Here is a 7,148-nt window from a genome sequence, read left to right as displayed (position 1 = left end):
ATCCTAGGCTAATGACACGATAACTCCAAGAATCCAAACGCTCCGTTAATTGATATTTGTAATAATTTGGAAATGAAGGGACAGAGGTTCTTTTTAAAGCACTTCTTTTTGCATAAAAATATTTAATATCACTAAAGAAAAATGTTTTATTTAAAACATTTTTTTTCTTTTTAGAAAAGAAATGGAAATTATTTCGAAATCTAATGATTAGAATAGCGGCAGATAATAAGGATCCGCACAAAAGAGTTGCATAGCTTAATAACATCATACTGACATGCATCATTAACCACTGAGATTGTAGAGCAGGTACTAGTATCGTGGATTGATGCATTTCAGTTAAAAGACCCGATGTGGCAAAGCCTTGCGTTAAAATAGTACTTGGCGTAGTTATTGTGCTTAAATCATTTTTAGAGTTCTGTATTTTAGGAATGGTATGAAGAATATACAGGGCCCATGAAAGGAAGATCAATGACTCATATAAATTACTTAATGGAAAATGTCCCGAGGAAGCCCAACGAGAAACTAAGAATCCTGTTATAGAGAAAAAAGTAACTATCATTCCTTTTCTGACGAATCACGTAATCCTCCAAGTTCACGAACTAATAAGGTTATAAAATGAATCGTAATCACAATTTGAAATCGTTGAGAAAGAGATATGAGTTAGTATATGTTTCTAAAGTTGCAAATAGCATAAGGGGAAGGTCCCATTACAAAATTGTAAATTTCGAATTGATTTCTAATCTATTGTATTCTTTTTCAAGAATGCCGCCACTCGGATTCGAACCGAGATGCTTGAGCACTGCTTCCTAAGAGCAGCGTGTCTACCAATTTCACCATGGCGGCTAACTTCAAATAATAGGTAACTTAAAAGAATAATAGCTATTATCTTGGGAATCGTCGATATTGGGAAAGTCCATAAAATTTAGGAACATTAGAGTTTTCATTAAAATAGACTTCGTTTGGTAGTATCGTTTCCATTTTTTTTTTACAATAAACTCTTGCTTTGCCCAATAGGAAACACAAACACTGCTTGAAAGAGTTGGAATTTCTTTTTTCTAACTTGCAATTGTAGAACTAATTTTTTCTAATTAATTTCTCGTTTACATTTTGAAATTCTTTCAATACAATGAAAAAAATCCAAAAGGGTTTCTATTTAATGATGAAATTAAAATGGATAAATGGAAAAGGCTTTTTGGATTTTTTAAAAATTTCTAGAATGAAAGTCTTTATGCTCTTATTAATAAGATTTACTAACCTTATGATTTTGGAGAAGATAGGTGGAAGTTGTAAGTCCTATTGTAAGAATACTCCACTTTTCATAATTTTCATAATAGAATATGAGGATTCTATTATGAAAATTATGAAAAGTTCATTGATAGGAAAAGAATACTTAGCACACAGTATACCAAACAAAACTTTTTTTTCTTGTATATATAAGATAAGAGGGGTTTTTTGTTCTAAGAATATTGTACCGAGTAATTCGACACATAAAAGTACATTCAAAGAAGAATCAAAATTATTAAATAATTGGAATTCTTTTTTGATAAGTCAATTCATATTATTCCAAAATCTTATTATTTGTTTGTTGCCCAGAAAAACCCTTTGGTTTTGGATGCTCATTACCGCTCGAAAATGATCTTGATTTTACTAAAGAATAAGATTGTACTATGGAAAAATAAGTCTTTTTCTTCCAAATATTTTTACGAATACGCTTTTTTGACATTGAAGTACGTTTTTTTGGAACTGCCATTCAAAAAGGAAATTACTTTTTTCTAGTTGTATGTGAAAGACATCTATTGCTGCAAATCAATCTTCTTTCTTCTTTTTATTAGTATTTATACTTAGATACTGAAAGATACTTAAATTTTGAATTATTTTTTACTTCATTTTGTCTAATGCGGATAAGACAACAAGAATTTTTTAACATTTTTTCTTTATATATTTTATACTTGTTTTTTAATAATATAGAATATATAGAAAGGTTTCTCATTTAAATCTATTTATATCTATTTATATATCAAGTATACTCCATATATAGATATATGGTATGGAAGCCTATCCCCCATATAAGATAAGACGGGGGGATAAAAAGAAGGGAAAATGAAAATAGTTAATTAAGTTCAGAATGGTATTCCATAAAGGAAAGGAATTCCAATCAAAACAAAAAATACTGAGTCTCTTAAACAAGACATTCTAAAACTTAGGTAATTTATAGTCATTAGGATTTTAGTTCTATATGAAGTAAGGACTATTCGATAATTTCTTATAAACATAGGTTTTCATTGGAATTCACTCAATCAGTTAATTATGGAACAAGAGAGCTGTTTCATCTTTGTTTTAAAGAAATATAAAAATGAATTATGAATAGAAAGTAAAATGATTCCACTTTTTTTTTTTATTTTTATAAATATCTTTATTTAGTTAATAAAATAACTAGGTAACGAAGTTATTTTATTAACTTTTTTAATTTAACCAACTAAACCCATTCTTAATTTTTAATTATTTCAATGAGATAAATTTTGGAAAAATTAAGAATTTCAGTATTTTTTCTTATTCTTTTTATTTATTCTTTCAGAAAGAGATAAGAATTGGTTTGGTGAATCGGAAACAATTTTATAGAAAAATTGAAGTAAAAATTGAAGTAAAAATTGCAATTTCTTTTCTTATGGAACATACATATCAATATGCATGGGTAATCCCTCTTCTCCCACTTCCAGTTATTATGTCAATGGGATTTGGCCTTATTCTTATTCCTACAGCAACAAAAAATCTTCGTCGCATATGGGCTTTTCCTAGTGTTTTACTCTTAAGTATAGCTATGGTATTCTCAGTTCAACTGTCTATTCAACAAATAAATGGAAGTTCGATCTATCAATATCTATGGTCTTGGACCGTCAATAATGATTTTTCTTTAGAATTTGGATACTTGATTGACCCACTTACTTCTATTATGTTAATGCTAATTACTACTGTAGGAATCCTGGTTCTTATTTATAGTGATGGTTATATGTCTCACGATGAAGGATATTTGAGATTTTTTGTTTATATAAGTTTTTTTCAATACTTCCATGTTGGGATTGGTTACTAGCTCCAATTTGATACAAATTTATTTTTTTTGGGAACTCGTGGGAATGTGTTCTTATTTATTGATAGGCTTTTGGTTTACACGACCAATCGCAGCGAGTGCTTGTCAAAAAGCTTTTGTAACTAATCGTGTAGGGGATTTTGGTCTATTATTAGGAATTTTAGGTTTTTTTTGGATAACAGGTAGTTTAGAGTTTAGGGATTTGTTCAAAATAGCTAATAACTGGATTCCTAATAATGGAATTAACTCTTTACTTACTACTTTGTGTGCTTTTTTATTATTCCTTGGTGCAGTTGCGAAATCCGCACAATTCCCTCTTCACGTATGGTTACCCGATGCTATGGAAGGGCCCACTCCTATTTCGGCTCTTATACACGCAGCAACTATGGTTGCTGCGGGAATTTTTCTTCTAGCTCGACTTCTTCCTCTTTTCATATCTTTACCTTTGATAATGAGTTTTATTTCTTTAGTAGGTACAATAACACTATTCTTAGGAGCTACTTTAGCTCTTGCTCAGAGAGATATTAAAAGAAGCTTAGCCTATTCTACAATGTCTCAATTGGGTTATATGATGTTAGCTCTAGGTATAGGTTCTTATCAAGCTGCTTTATTCCATTTGATCACTCATGCTTATTCAAAAGCTTTATTGTTCTTGGGATCCGGATCCGTTATTCATTCAATGGAACCTCTTGTTGGATATTCACCAGATAAAAGTCAAAATATGGTTCTTATGGGCGGTTTAAGAAAATACATTCCAATCACAAGAACTACTTTTTTATGGGGTACACTTTCTCTTTGTGGTATTCCACCTCTTGCTTGTTTCTGGTCCAAAGATGAAATCCTTAGTAATAGTTGGTTGTATTCGCCCTTTTTTGGAATAATAGCCTCCTTTACTGCAGGATTAACTGCCTTTTATATGTTTCGGATATATTTACTTACATTTGATGGGTATTTGCGTGTTCATTTTCAAAATTACAGTAGCACTAAAGAGAGTTCCTTGTATTCAATATCCTTATGGGGAAAAAGGATACCCAAAGGAGTGAATAGGGATTTCGTTTTATCAACAACGAAGAGTGGAGTTTCTTTTTTTTCACAAAATATACCAAAAATTCAAGGTAATACAAGAAATAGGATAGGATCCTTTACTACGTCTTTTGGGGCTAAAAACACTTTTGCCTATCCGCATGAAACGGGAAATACTATGTTATTTCCTCTTCTTATATTACTACTTTTCACTTTGTTCATTGGATTCATAGGAATCTCTTTTGATAATGGAGGAATTGGTAATGGAATAGCAGAGTTAACCATATTATCAAAGTGGTTAACTCCCTCAATAAACTTTACCCAGGAAAGTTCTAATTCTTTTGTAAATTCATATGAATTTATTACTAATGCAATTTCTTCTGTAAGTCTAGCTATCTTTGGTTTATTCATAGCATATATCTTCTATGGATCCGCTTATTCTTTTTTTCAGAATTTGGATTTAATAAACTCTTTTTACAAAGGAAATCCTAAAAAAGAATTTTTAGATCAAGTAAAAAAAAATATATACAGTTGGTCATATAATCGTGGTTATATAGATATTTTCTATACTAGGGTCTTTACCCTCGGTATAAGAGGGTTAACCGAACTCACGGAGTTTTTTGATAAGGGTGTTATTGATGGAATTACCAATGGAGTGGGTCTTGCTAGTTTTTGTATAGGAGAGGAAATTAAATATGTAGGGGGAGGTCGAATCTCGTCTTATTTATTCTTTTTTTTATGTTATGTATCTGTGTTTTTATTCTTTTTTCTTTCTTAAGTTAAGGAATTTACAACTCCCTTTCTACAATCTCTCTATATCCTTGTTACATAAGGTAAGTATTGTATAATAGTTCGGTTTTCCGCGATTTTTTCCATTCCTCTGTGTAAATAGCCTAATATGGGTTCACAATCAATAACATCCTCACCATCGAGAGTAACGATCAGTCGAAGAACACCATGCATTGATGGGTGTTGAGGGCCCATATTGACTATCATGAGATCTTTTCTTGTAAGCGGTAGACTCATATCCTTTCTTCCTTAATTCATTATTCCATGAAAATGGATTATTCCATGAATTCCTCAAAGCGAGGCTCATCAAAATGAAAAATCTAAGACTACTATAAGACTACTAAAAAAATAATAAAACAAGAAAAAAATTTGAACGATTAAATTACTGCTCCCGAATATTCAACTGACCGATTAATTTCTTATAACGTACTCTATTTTTCTTTGCCAAATAAGCCAGCAAACGTCGACGTTTTCCCAAAAGTCTTCGTAGACCTCTTTCCGATGAAAAATCTTTTTTGTGTAATTCCAAATGTGAAGCAAGTCTCCGTATCTTATTGGTGAAACTGAATACTTGAAATTCAACAGAACCCCTGTTTTCTTCTTTTTCTTCTTTAACCATAAATCCAAAAATTTTTCTACCTCCTTTCTTTTTCATGTATTTTTCTGATCAGGAAAAATACAAAATTATGTCAGTTATTTTGAAGTTATTCTAATCTCGTACACACACAAATTTGCAATTATTCATCTACTACTGGAATTTGGATTTATTTTATCGATGCAAATTGGATTTGGATAGAAGGGTACATTCTTTCTAATATTTTAGATAGAAGAAACATTTCTTCTATCTAAAATATTAGAAAGAATTTTGCTGATTTATTTATTGCTATATGCAATTTATGGAATTGATACACCATTTAATTGATATCATTTAGCAAAATGAAACACAGCATATGCATCCATCTTTTGGCTCGAGAATTTCACGGGATAGAGATATGGTATAAGAAATAGACTATTAAGTAACTCTAAATGAATTGTGGATACATCTGTATCCTTAACATACTGAAACGATTGTCATTATTCGTATCAAACCAATAGCGATTCATACAAGCTAAATCTTCTAATCAATGGTGGGCCAATAATGCATTTTTTTGCATATGTATTAAGACGCTTGGCCTGATTTCGAAATTGTCCAGAGTTTTATATGTTGTTTTCATTGCAAAATGATGGGTCTCCTTCCATAACTTTCCAATTACGAGTACGAGAATTGAAAGACATGAAAATTCTCAATTCTCTACGGCGTCTAGTAGATAGAAACAAGAAAATCAGAAGAATCTTTCTCTCTATTCACTATCATTCCGCGTCTTCGACTTCTATTAGTTTCTTTTCTTCTTTAATGCAATAGCTATAGTTTGATATAAGAATCCATTTCTCAAAGTAATGGAAACCATTCTCTTATAGGAAATGGTTCGAAAATCGCTATTCCACCTTTTAGGTATCGTGAAAAGTGATACCTGTGAAGATCGTGCATTTCAGTCAAATTCAGATCCGTTTTTCGAGTCCATGATATAATATAACCAAATTGGATAGATCTTCCACCTGTTTAGCTAAGAAAGAATAGATACAGAGGTGGATAATAGATCGATATGAAGATCATGAGCTGCCCCATAATGAAATCGCCAGTAGTCGCGAATATCTCCTTCTTCCCTAATCCAAGATTGGAGAAAGAAGATCTAAGAGGGACCTATGGAGAATGTAGTCAGAAATCCATAATAGAGTCCGACCACAACGACCGAATTAATTATCCTCATCGAGAAACTTAGACTACTAAATAGAAAAGATTTGAAAATCATGGCATGGGTCTCCTTTTTTTCTTTCTTTAGAGTTTTCTATATGCACAATTTCTCGATGTTTCGATGAGAATTTCTTGACTTTCCATATATAGAAAGAGATAGACTATAAATGACATCTCTTATGTCAATAAGACCAAAGGGATGGATATTAAATGATAGGAAGTGCTAGGAAGTGAAATAGAATGAAATAGAGCCACTTTGGGCTTCCCTATGAAATGAGGCATGGAACGGAGCCACTACGAAGAAATTATGGGAGTTACGAAAGAAGCTTCGGACTCATATTGTTCATGGGTTGAGAGCGGGAGTTGAACTCTAGGAGGTCGAATCCCCCCTTGTTCCTCAGTAGCTCAGTGGTAGAGCGGTCGGCTGTTAACTGACTGGTCGTAGGTTCGAATCCTACT

The 7,148-nt window shown here is 31.8% G+C and overlaps 2 non-coding genes across 2 annotated transcripts in view; one reads left to right on the top strand and one right to left on the bottom strand.

Moving 5' to 3' along the window:
• Positions 1-763: 763 nt before the first annotated feature.
• On the bottom strand, positions 764-843 carry TRNAL-UAG (transfer RNA leucine (anticodon UAG)). The gene has a single exon. It is a non-coding gene; the product is annotated as a tRNA-Leu (tRNA).
• Positions 844-7,083: 6,240 nt separating this feature from the next.
• TRNAN-GUU (transfer RNA asparagine (anticodon GUU)) overlaps positions 7,084-7,148 on the top strand; it is a 72-nt gene continuing 7 nt past the window's right edge. Inside the window, exon 1 of the tRNA in view lies at positions 7,084-7,148. This exon is cut by the window's right edge and continues 7 nt beyond it. This is a non-coding gene — a tRNA (tRNA-Asn).

Source organism: Aegilops tauschii, unplaced genomic scaffold, assembly GCF_002575655.3.
Source record: "Aegilops tauschii subsp. strangulata cultivar AL8/78 unplaced genomic scaffold, Aet v6.0 ptg001094l_obj, whole genome shotgun sequence".
In the NCBI taxonomy this organism is placed as follows: Eukaryota; Viridiplantae; Streptophyta; class Magnoliopsida; order Poales; family Poaceae; genus Aegilops; species Aegilops tauschii.
This window is presented reverse-complemented; position numbering and strand designations above follow the sequence as displayed.